Here is an 11252-nt window from a genome sequence, read left to right as displayed (position 1 = left end):
GACATTAAATAACCGGAAAAGTAACCGCATCTTCAAAATAAGAGCCATAGCGCACTAATGGCGCTACAATGACATGAAGGTGCTGGAAAAACGTGGAAAAATGAAGAGAATGTATGAAATACACAAATTGGGCAAGTAGTGCTTGGCAGACATGCAGTGATTTATCATATTCATAAAATATTGTGATTATTATAATAAAAATCAAAATACATACTTTAAATTTAGTTTGATGAAGGCTTTATAGATTTTTTTAAAAAATCTAATTTAAAATAAAAAAAAAAAATAACGTCCACAGGTTGGTGTTTGAATGAATCAAGCTGACGATGTGTTTACTTGCAAAGCTATGTTCTTATCTGAACACTGCACCATCTACTGATTCACTCTCTCAAACTGTAGGAGTTTGTTTTGGCACAGCGGCAGGAGTTCATCTTTTGGCTACTTGGATCACTTTTACCTGCATGTCTTTGATTTAGTCTTTTAAATGTACTTACAATGCAAACTGTGTGTCGTATGGTTCAAATACCATACTTGTCTGTATAAAAATAAACAAACAAATAACTCTGATTTACCGAACACCAGCTGAGGTCTCTTTTCTACACAGTGCGCACTACAGTTTGGGCTTTTATGAGGTTTGTTTTCCACAGGCTTTTATTTTGAAGGTCATGTCCACAGTCCTGTGTGTTTCTTCATTTCCAACTTAACACTGCAGCCTCCACATGCAAAGTTGCATCATATGAGGAAATATGGGTATATATTGAGAAAGTGAGGGCTACGTGTGGTTGTTTTAAGAGTGTCAGCGTTTCCACCAACAAATTCTAGTAAACTCTGACATGAAAGCTCCAAAATGAAACCTCTCTTAAATATAATCAACAAAAAGAGAAAAGGGTCCGCATACCGGCAAAGCTCCTCAATAATGTTTATTCTAAACAAACCTTGACAGCGAGTGACCTTCAGGCCACAGATTGCCCTTCTTCACACTTACCAAAAACAATGCTGGGCTAATTGTATATATACACAATACTATGTCATGTGATGGATGCTGCCTACCAATTAGAAAAGAGGAAGGCAAAAGACAAACGTGTATACAATCAACCATCAACGGGAAAGAAAATATATAAATATGCAGATATATTTGGGAGGGGCTCAGAGAGAGCCGCTGCTCCTCCACATTGAAGGGAGCCAGCCAGGGGCGGGGCGGGGCGGGGTGGCCACAGGGAGGTTCGGGAGGTTTCCAGATCGGCCGGTGATCAGAATTTTTTTTTTAACCCAATTAAGCACAGCAGCGCTCGCGCGGCCACAGGTGCAGGCAGTGATGGTCGGTTTCGGCTCTAAGAGCTCTTTTTTCATCAGGAGGGGCCACAAACACAACAGCCCAGCAGTGTTAATTTTGTTGATGAAATATTTTCGTCATAGTTTTCGTCAACGGCCCTTTTTTCATGACGAAAACGAGATAACTAAATAAAAACTACTTAAAAGGATAAAAACGATAACGAAATTAACTGACACTTTTGTCAATGAATGAAAATGAGACGAAAATGCTTGGCAGGGACGAAATCCAATCAGAACTGATTTAATTTTGTGACAGGGCGGGACAAGTTAGGAAAACATCCAATCAAACGCACAATGAATGAATGAAGTTTTATTGCCATGTGGGTGAACAAGTTCACACATTGGAAATTGCAGTTACAGAACACCATCCAAGAATACACAAAACACAACACACATGGGGGATATGTGTCCTCGGGTCATGCAGCCGACTTGCAGCGCTACCTTTGGCAGGAGGAGAAAACAACACATCATGGGGAAGTTAGGTTAAAAAAAAGTCATCTGGTACAGTGCTCAAAAAGAGCACTATACCAGGGTCCAAAAAAACCACCTTAGCAAAGCATTTGCACATGTAAAGCTAGGACAGCGGCGGTAGGTGAGGTCAGGTCAGGAGGGAATGCAGACGGAGACGAGAGGTGGGGGCATTGTGGACTGTTGTAAATTACTTGCTGATCTATAATCTGTGAAAAATATGTCAAACATATCTCTCATGAATGATATCAAGTCATTTTGACCGAGAAACAGCATTTCTGTTACAAGGTAGAAGCTGCAATCAGTTTTTGGCAGTGACTTTTATATAGTCTTTATTTATCAGGGTAAAAACTGTAATTTATCTTAAAAATGTCTTATTAAAGTGAAATCTGGACAAGAGGGTAGCAGAAACAAATATAACATTACACTCTATAAAGATATTTTAAGTGACCAAAGAGGACTGGATTTATTATAATGTATAATAATGAGTCATAAATGTACTTGAAAAACAGGTAATTTCTTAATTTTATATATAAGCCCTTCATAAATCATACTGACTGCACCCTATTCACCAATATAAGCAAAGACATTATACATAAAAGCACATAGAAACATCGGAAATCACTTTATGGCAGACGATCACTTTTTGGCACAACACCGGGAAGACCAAACTAGCCTGTGATTGGTCGTTCCTTCCGATAGAACTAAGTGATGTAAACAATGTCAGCAGGGAGAAAAGAAGAGCCGATGTATGGACACATTTGTCCTTTGACTTGTGACAAACAAAACGATGTGTAAACCATGTGGGGCGACTATCTCGGGTAAAAAACACGACAAATCTTAAACGACATCTGCAAACCAGTCACCCAGATCTCCATGCAAAGGTCAGCATTTTAATGTCATGCAGGGTAAAGTGTTTTTCCCAGTTTGTGTTTAGAGAAAATCTCCACACCGCGGTGGATTAGCCTTTATAATCTTAGTCCTGAACACTGCCCTGTACCTTTCAGAGCGTCCTGCTGTAAAACGCTCAGATTATCTCAGTAAGGTGGTGTTAATGAGCAGGTGTGTGGGAAGCAGGTGAAACGCTAATGTTAATATTATTAATAATATTCCATAACTTTTAATAAATGTTTAATTTTATGTAAGTGTGTATAATGACTAATTCAAGGGAACTGAAGAAAAAGCATTTACATTTTACACCCTTTATATTTTAGTCGACTAAATCGACTGTAGATTTAGTCGACTATATTCTTACGATAATTTCGTCGACTAAAACTATTCAGATACTAAATTATGACTAAAACTAAATTAGATTTTTGTCAAAAGACTATGACTAAAACTAAATCAAAATTAACACTGCAGCTCAGCCAGCACACCATTAGGAGAGGTGAAGGGCGAGACACCAGCTAAGGGGGGGGGTTGACAATCTTTTTCCCCCTTTTGCTGCTCCGTTGTACAATAGAATAAAAGGCCTCTCCAAACCAAACCCCCAGGCTGAATTTCAACCCCAGCCCGCCCCTGGAGCCAGTTGAGGTGGTTCAGGCATCTGAATAGGAGGCCTCCTGGGCACCTATTGGGTGCTACTTGTACCAGGAGGAGGCCCTGGGGGCAGACATGCTGTATAGAACTGATTATTTCTCTTGACTGGCACGGCAACGCCTTGGTGCCCCCCTGGATGAGCTAGAGGAGGTGGCTGGGGAGAGAGAGGTCTGAGCTTCACAAAGATGGATGGATGGATGGATGGATGGATGATTGGTTTATAACTAACTTCAAGCATCAGCATCATGGGATATATTCAATAGCAAAACTGGATCAATTCTATACAGTAACTGCGACAAGCATTGTTACTTTAGATGTTTTAAATGTCTTCTGATAATTCACACAGATTCCTAGCTAGGAAAAGATTCTGGTATAAAAATGTAGATAAAAATGAGATCTTTTGACCTACATGTTGTCTTATTGAGATCGAGATTTCTTTTTCCAAAGAGATTTGTATACAAAATAAACAAATAACACAACTTATACAAGAGCTGGCAGACTAAGTGGTCCAAGTAATGTTGGAATGTCCTGTGAGTGGACAGTGTTTAAGTTGAACCAAACCATGCAGTCGTTGCAGTAGAACCACTCTATTGGAAGAAATAATCATGCAAAGCTGTTCTCTTCTGTTCACTACTGAGGATCTTCACACTTTTTCATACTATCTTGCTTAGGAAGTAGACTGAATTCAGTTTGCTTACTGTGTGGCAGCTTTATAAGGGAAGTAAGATAACACAAGTTTCATGACAAAAAAGAAAAGAAAAGTATATATTATAGAACATTCTGGTTGTAACAAAATATGTAAGAACCTGAGTTGTTGGTTCTAGTTGAGAAGAGTTTTTTCTTAACATCATAATTATATCTGTCAAATTAGGTGTACAGATTGTGCTTTCATGTTGAGATGGGGTTGAATTATTAGCCAAGAATAATACATATGAGTCCATCTTTTAGTATTGTGCTGGTGCAGTTCATTCAAATCATTAGAAGCCAGCGGCAATGAAAAAGCAACCCAACCCCAACCAGCTGCCTCAAATCTTTTATGTGCAAAGACTTTGCAATGCCCTCTGCTTTTCCACTGAGGAGATAAAATCCTCAAAGAGAATAACCGGAGCAAATTGTTCCTAAGCACAGATGAAAGAAAAATGATCTTTAGATGGACAAGAAAAGAAAGGTACTGTGGAAACCCTGAATCTCCTTAATAGCTACGAGCAGGAGAGGATGGAATCGCAGTTGAAAAGCATCTGCAGTGAGCAAACCTCAAAAAGGAGATGTGTGTTTGACTGAGTGGGAGGAGGGGGAGGGCCAGGATATGTATGACCGAGAGGTAGAGAACTACCCCCGGAAGAGGAGAGCCAGCAAACTACTGGCTCACTAAACACCCCAGTTCCCTACACCCAACCACAGTGCAGGGAAGGCAGGTCCAGGTCCTGAAGGCGCCACACCCCCAGGGCACCACCGTGCCCAAGGCCAGCACCCACAGTCCACACCACAGACAAGCACAACACGCACAGTGGTCCTGAGTCCGGGACCAACTGGCCCCCTGTGAAAAACTACTGCTCCCTCACCTGAGTGCCCCACCACTCCAAAGGATGCGCGGGCACCCCAGAATCCAGGAATGACAGCCAGACATCTCGACGCTGGCCAACCCATCCCACTCAGCGGTGCGCCAAGGGGGCACAGACCTGCCAACACAGGGAGGGGCCCAACCGGGAAACGGGCGACCCTGGGCTGCGACCCCCGCAGAGAAATCCAGCCCGGGGCCAGCACCCACCACCACGGGCACCCCAGCATCCACACCCCAAGACCATAAGAGCACCCGTCCAAGCCCCCACCACCAACATCCAGGGCTTGACACAGAAACCTCAAAACAGCAGTCACCGTCTCCAGTACAAGAACCATCAGACACCCGAATCCCCCGGCCCACCCCCAGCCACACCACGAGACGAGACTACAGCCGATCACCCCCACTAAGTGATGGAGCTGATCAGTGGAGACCAGAGAGATTCAAATTTGTCCAACTGGTTTTTAGAGGTGGCAGACATTCTTTCCAGGCTAATGTGCTCTAAAAGTAAATTCCTATAGTGAGTAATACACAAATCATTTTTGGATTTCTAACTCATGAGGATAGTTTTCTGAGCGATGCATAAGGCAGTAAGAACTATGTGTGATATATTTGCTTCCATGTTTAATTCACCCACATCACCTAAAACACACAGTTTTGGTGATGCTGGGATATCGCAATTAAAACATGCAGATGTCTTCACATGTCCTCTGCCAGAACCTCTGAACAGGTCTACAAGACTACATAGCATGCATATAGTTCTCAGCATGATTGCCTGAACAGTGGGTGCATATATTTGTGTCTCTGAGGCCCATTTGGAACAATCTGTGTCCTGTATAGTGTATTCTATGGAGAGTTTTGTAATGTATGAGCTGTAAATTTGGACTTTTAGTCATTTTGAAAGTGTTTATACATATACCCATTTTGCAGTTGGGAGGGAAATTGAATCATTAATTTTTAATAATAACTTATATATTTTTGATAACAATTTAGAGGTACAAAGATTTAGAAATTCTGTTACCAATACAGGGATTTCTAATTTCAGATTATTTAAATTAAACCTTGCCTGTATGATGGACCTCAATTGCTGATATTCGAGAAATTTGTTTTTGCCAATTCCATATTTTGTAACAAGTTCTTCAAATGGAATAAAGGTTCCATCTTGAATGACGTGTCCTAGATTCTTTATTCCTTTCTCTTGCCATACAGAAAAATTCAGTACTTTCTTTGTGACATATATCTGGATTGTTCCAAATGGGTGTCAGTTTACATGGGATAAGTGAAGACTTAGTTATATTTAAAAATTCAATTCAATTCAACTCAATTCAATTTTATTTATATAGCGCCAAATCACAACAAACTGTCGCCTCAAGGCGCTTTGTATTGTGGGTAAAGACCCTACAATAATACAGAGAAAACCCAACAGTCAAAACGACCCCCTATGAGCAGCACTTGGTGACAGTGGGAAGGAAAAACTCCCTTTTAACAGGAAGAAACCTCCATCAGAACCCGGCTCAGGGAGGGGGGGTCATCTGCCGCGACCGGTTGGGCTGAGGGGAGAGAAAGACATGCTGTGGAAGAGAGCCAGAGATTAATATCAATTAATGATTAAATGCAGAGTGGAGTATAAACAAAGTAAATAAGGTGAATGAGAAGAAACAGTGCATTATGTGAACCCCCCAGCAGACTAGGCCTATAGCAGCATAACTAAGGGATGGTTCAGGGTCACCTGATCCAAGCCCTAACTATAAGCTTTATCATAAAGGAAAGTTTTAAGCCTAATCTTAAAAATAGAGAGGGTGTCTGTCTCCTGAATCCAAGCTGGAAGCTGGTTCCACAGAAGAGGCGCCTGAAAGCTGAAGGCTCTGCCTCCCATTCTACTCTTAAGTATCCGAGGAACCACAAGTAAGCCAGCAGTCTGAGAGTGAAGTGGTCTGTTGGGGTGATTATGGTACTATGAGGTCTTTGAGATAAGATGGTGCCTGATTATTCAAGACCTTGTAGGTGAGGAGAAGAATTTTAAATTCTATTCTAGATTTAACAGGGAGCCAATGAAGAGAAGCCAATATGGGAGAAATCTGCTCTCTCTTTCTAGTCCCTGTCAGTACTCTAGCTGCAGCATTTTGGATCAGCTGAAGGCTTTTCAGGGAGCTTTTAGGACAGCCTGATAATAATGAATTACAATAGTCCAGCCTAGAAGTAATAAATGCATGAATGAGCTTTTCAGCATCACTCTGAGAAAGGATGTTTCTAATTTTAGAAATATTGCGCAAATGCAAAAAAGCGGTCCTACATATTTGTTTAATATGTGCATTGAAGGACATATCCTGGTCAAAAATGACTCCAAGATTTCTCACAGTGATACAATACCGCAGTCTCACTGCGGTATTGTATCACTTCCTGTTCCTGTTTCGGAGCACAGTGTTTTGCTGTCTGTTAGCTGTTATATCTGTATAACTCGATTTATCTGAATAATAACATATTTTAGTGTAATCTTCACCTACTTTAAATAGCATACTCTTTGCTGAATCACCTGTATTCACATTACTCACTTTATTTGTTTTTAGAAATTCGCTAGCTTAGCTCAGCTAGTAGCTTAGCCCTTAGCCGACTCACTACCAGCATGGCTTCTTCTCCTGTCTCTCCTGCACTTTCCTGCTCTGGGTGTCACATGTTTAGTTACTCCTCAGCCTCCTTTAGCAGTAACGGTACTTGTAATAAATGTAGTCTGTTTGTAGCTCTGGAGGCCAGGCTTTCTGAACTGGAGACTCGGCTCCGCACCCTGGAAAATCCTACATCTAGCCAGGCCCCTGTAGCGGGTGCGGACCATGGTAGCTTAGCCGCCGTTAGCTCCCCCCCAGCAGATCCCGAGCAGCAGGGAAAACAGGCCGGCTGGGTGACGGTGAGGAGGAAGCGTAGTCCTAAGCAGAAGCCCCGGGTACACCACCAACCTGTTCACGTCTCTAACCGTTTTTCTCCACTCGGCGACACACCCGCCGAGGAACAAACTCTGGTTATTGGAGACTCTGTTTTGAGAAACGTGAAGCTAGAGACACCGGCGACCATAGTCAAATGTCTTCCAGGGGCCAGAGCAGGCGACATTCATGGAAATTTGAAACTGCTGGCTACGGGTAATCGTAGATTTGGTAAGATCGTTATTCACGTCGGCAGTAATGACACCCGGTTACGCCAATCGGAGGTCACTAAAATTAATATTGACTCGGTGTGTAACTTTGCAAAAACGATGTCGGACTCTGTAGTTTTCTCTGGGCCCCTCCCCAATCAGACCAGGAGCGACATGTTTAGCCGCATGTTCTCCTTGAATCGCTGGCTGTCTGAGTGGTGTCCAAAAAATGACGTGGGCTTCATAGATAATTGGCAAAGTTTCTGGGGAAAACCTGGTCTTGTTAGGAGAGACGGCATCCATCCCACTTTGGATGGAGCAGCTCTCATTTCTAGAAATCTGGCCAACTTTATTAACCCTCCTAAAAACTGACTACCCAGGGTTGAGACCAGGAAGCAGAGTTGCAGTCTTACACGCCTCTCTGCAGCTTCTCTCCTCCTGCCATCCCCCCAAACCCCCATCCCCATAGAGTCGGTGCCTGCTCCCAGACCACCAAAAACCAAAGCTAAAATCAGCAAAAAACTATTTAAGCATAAAAATTCAAAAACAATAAATAATACAGCTTCATCAACTGCACCAAAGAATAAAACAATTAAATGTGGATTGTTAAACATTAGGTCTCTCTCTTCCAAGTCCCTATTAGTAAATGATTTAATAATTGATCAACGTATTGATTTATTCTGCCTTACAGAAACCTGGTTACAGCAGGATGAATATGTTAGTTTAAATGAATCAACACCCCCGAGTCACAGTAACTGTCAGAATGCTCGAAGCACAGGTCGAGGAGGAGGAGTAGCTGCAATCTTCAATTCCAGCTTATTAATTAATCAGAGACCCAGACAAAGTTTTCATTCTTTTGAAAGCCTGACTCTTAGTCTTGTCCATCCTAATTGGGAAAATCAAAAACCTGTTTTATTTGTTATTATCTATCGTCCACCTGGTCCTTACTCAGAGTTTCTGTCTGATTTCTCAGACTTTTTATCTGATTTAGTGCTCAGTTCAGATAAAATAATTATAGTGGGTGATTTCAACATCCATGTAGATGCTGAGAATGACAGCCTCAACACTGCATTTAATCTATTGTTAGATTCAATTGGCTTCTCTCAAAATGTAAAGGAGCCCACCCACCACTTTAATCATACTCTGGATCTTGTCCTAACATATGGCATAGAAACTGAAGACTTAACAGTATTCCCTGAAAGCCCCCTCCTGTCTGATCATTTCTTAGTAACATTTACATTTACTTTAATGGATTACACAGCAGTGGGGAATAAGTTTTATTACAGTAGAAGTCTTTCTGAAAGTGCTGTAACTAAGTTTAAGGATCTAATTCCTTCATTGTTATGCTCTTCAGTGCCAACACAGTGCAGAGCAGCTACCTAAACTCTGCTCCCAGTGAGGTTGATTATCTCGTCAATAGTTTTACATCCTCACTGCGTATAACTTTGGATACTGTGGCTCCTCTGAAAAGGAAAGCTTCAAATCAGAAGTGCCTGACTCCGTGGTATAATTCACAAACGCACAGCTTAAAGCAGATAACCCGAAAGCTGGAGAGGGAATGGCGTCTCACTAAATTAGAAGATGCTCATTTAGCCTGGAAAAAGAGTTTGTTGCTCTATAAAAAAGCCCTCCGTAAAGCTAGGACATCTTACTATTCATCATTAATTGAAGAAAATAAGAACAACCCCAGGTTTCTTTTCAGCACTGTAGCCAGGCTGACAAAGAGTCAGAGCTCTGTAGAGCCGAGTATTCCTTTCACTTTAACTAGTAGTGACTTCATGGATTTCTTTACAAATAAAATTTTAGACATTAGAGAAAAAATTATTCATAACCATCTCAAAGATTATTCTTCATGTTCGGCTGCTTTCAGCACTGCTGGTATTTGTTTAGACTCTTTTGCTCCAGTTGATCTTTCAGAGTTAACTTCAATAGTTACTTCCTCCAAACCAGCAGCATGTTTATTAGATCCCATTCCTACTAGACTGTTCAAAGAAGTCTTTCCAATTATTGATGCTTCAATCTTAAAAATGATCAATCAGTCTTTATTAGTTGGCTATGTACCACAGACCTTCAAGGTGGCTGTAATTAAACCTCTGCTTAAAAAGCCATCACTTGACCCAGCTGTCTTAGCTAATTATAGGCCAATCTCCAACCTTCCTTTTCTCTCAAAGATTCTTGAAAGAGTAGTTGTAAAACAGCTAACTGATCATCTGCAGAGGAACGGTTTATTTGAAGAGTTTCAGTCAGGTTTCAGAATTCATCACAGTACAGAAACAGCATTAGTGAAGGTTACAAATGATCTTCTTAGAGCCTCTGACAGTGGACTCATCTCTGTTCTTGTCCTGTTGGACCTCAGTGCAGCTTTGATACTGTTGACCATAACATTTTATTACAGAGATTAGAGCATACTATAGGTATTAAAGGTACTGCACTGCAGTGGTTTGAATCATATTTATCTCATAGACTCCAATTTGTTCATGTAAATGGGGAGTCTTCTTCACACACTAAGGTTAATTATGGAGTTCCACAGGGTTCTGTGCTAGGACCAATTTTATTTACATTATACATGCTTCCCTTAGGCAGTATTATTAGAAAGCACTGCATCAATTTTCATTGTTATGCAGATGATACTCAGCTTTACCTATCAATGAAGCCAGATGACACACATCAATTAGTTAAACTGCAGGAATGTCTTAAAGACCTAAAGGACTGGATGACCTCTAATTTCCTGCTTCTAAATTCAGATAAAACTGAAATTCTTGTTCTCGGCCCCACAAATCTTAGAAACATGGTGTCTAACCAGATACTTTCTCTGGATGGCATTACTTTGGCCTCCAGTAACACTGTGAGAAATCTTGGAGTCATTTTTGACCAGGATATGTCCTTCAATGCACATATTAAACAAATATGTAGGACCGCTTTTTTGCATTTGCGCAATATTTCTAAAATTAGAAACATCCTTTCTCAGAGTGATGCTGAAAAGCTCATTCATGCATTTATTACTTCTAGGGTGGACTATTGTAATTCATTATTATCAGGCTGTCCTAAAAGCTCCCTGAAAAGCCTTCAGCTGATCCAAAATGCTGCAGCTAGAGTACTGACAGGGACTAGAAAGAGAGAGCAGATTTCTCCCATATTGGCTTCTCTTCATTGGCTCCCTGTTAAATCTAGAATAGAATTTAAAATTCTTCTCCTCACCTACAAGGTCTTGAATAATCAGGCCCCATCTTATCT

The sequence above is a fragment of the Archocentrus centrarchus genome, chromosome 11 (genome assembly GCF_007364275.1).
Source record: "Archocentrus centrarchus isolate MPI-CPG fArcCen1 chromosome 11, fArcCen1, whole genome shotgun sequence".
Lineage (NCBI taxonomy): Eukaryota > Metazoa > Chordata > Actinopteri > Cichliformes > Cichlidae > Archocentrus > Archocentrus centrarchus.
This window is presented reverse-complemented; position numbering follows the sequence as displayed.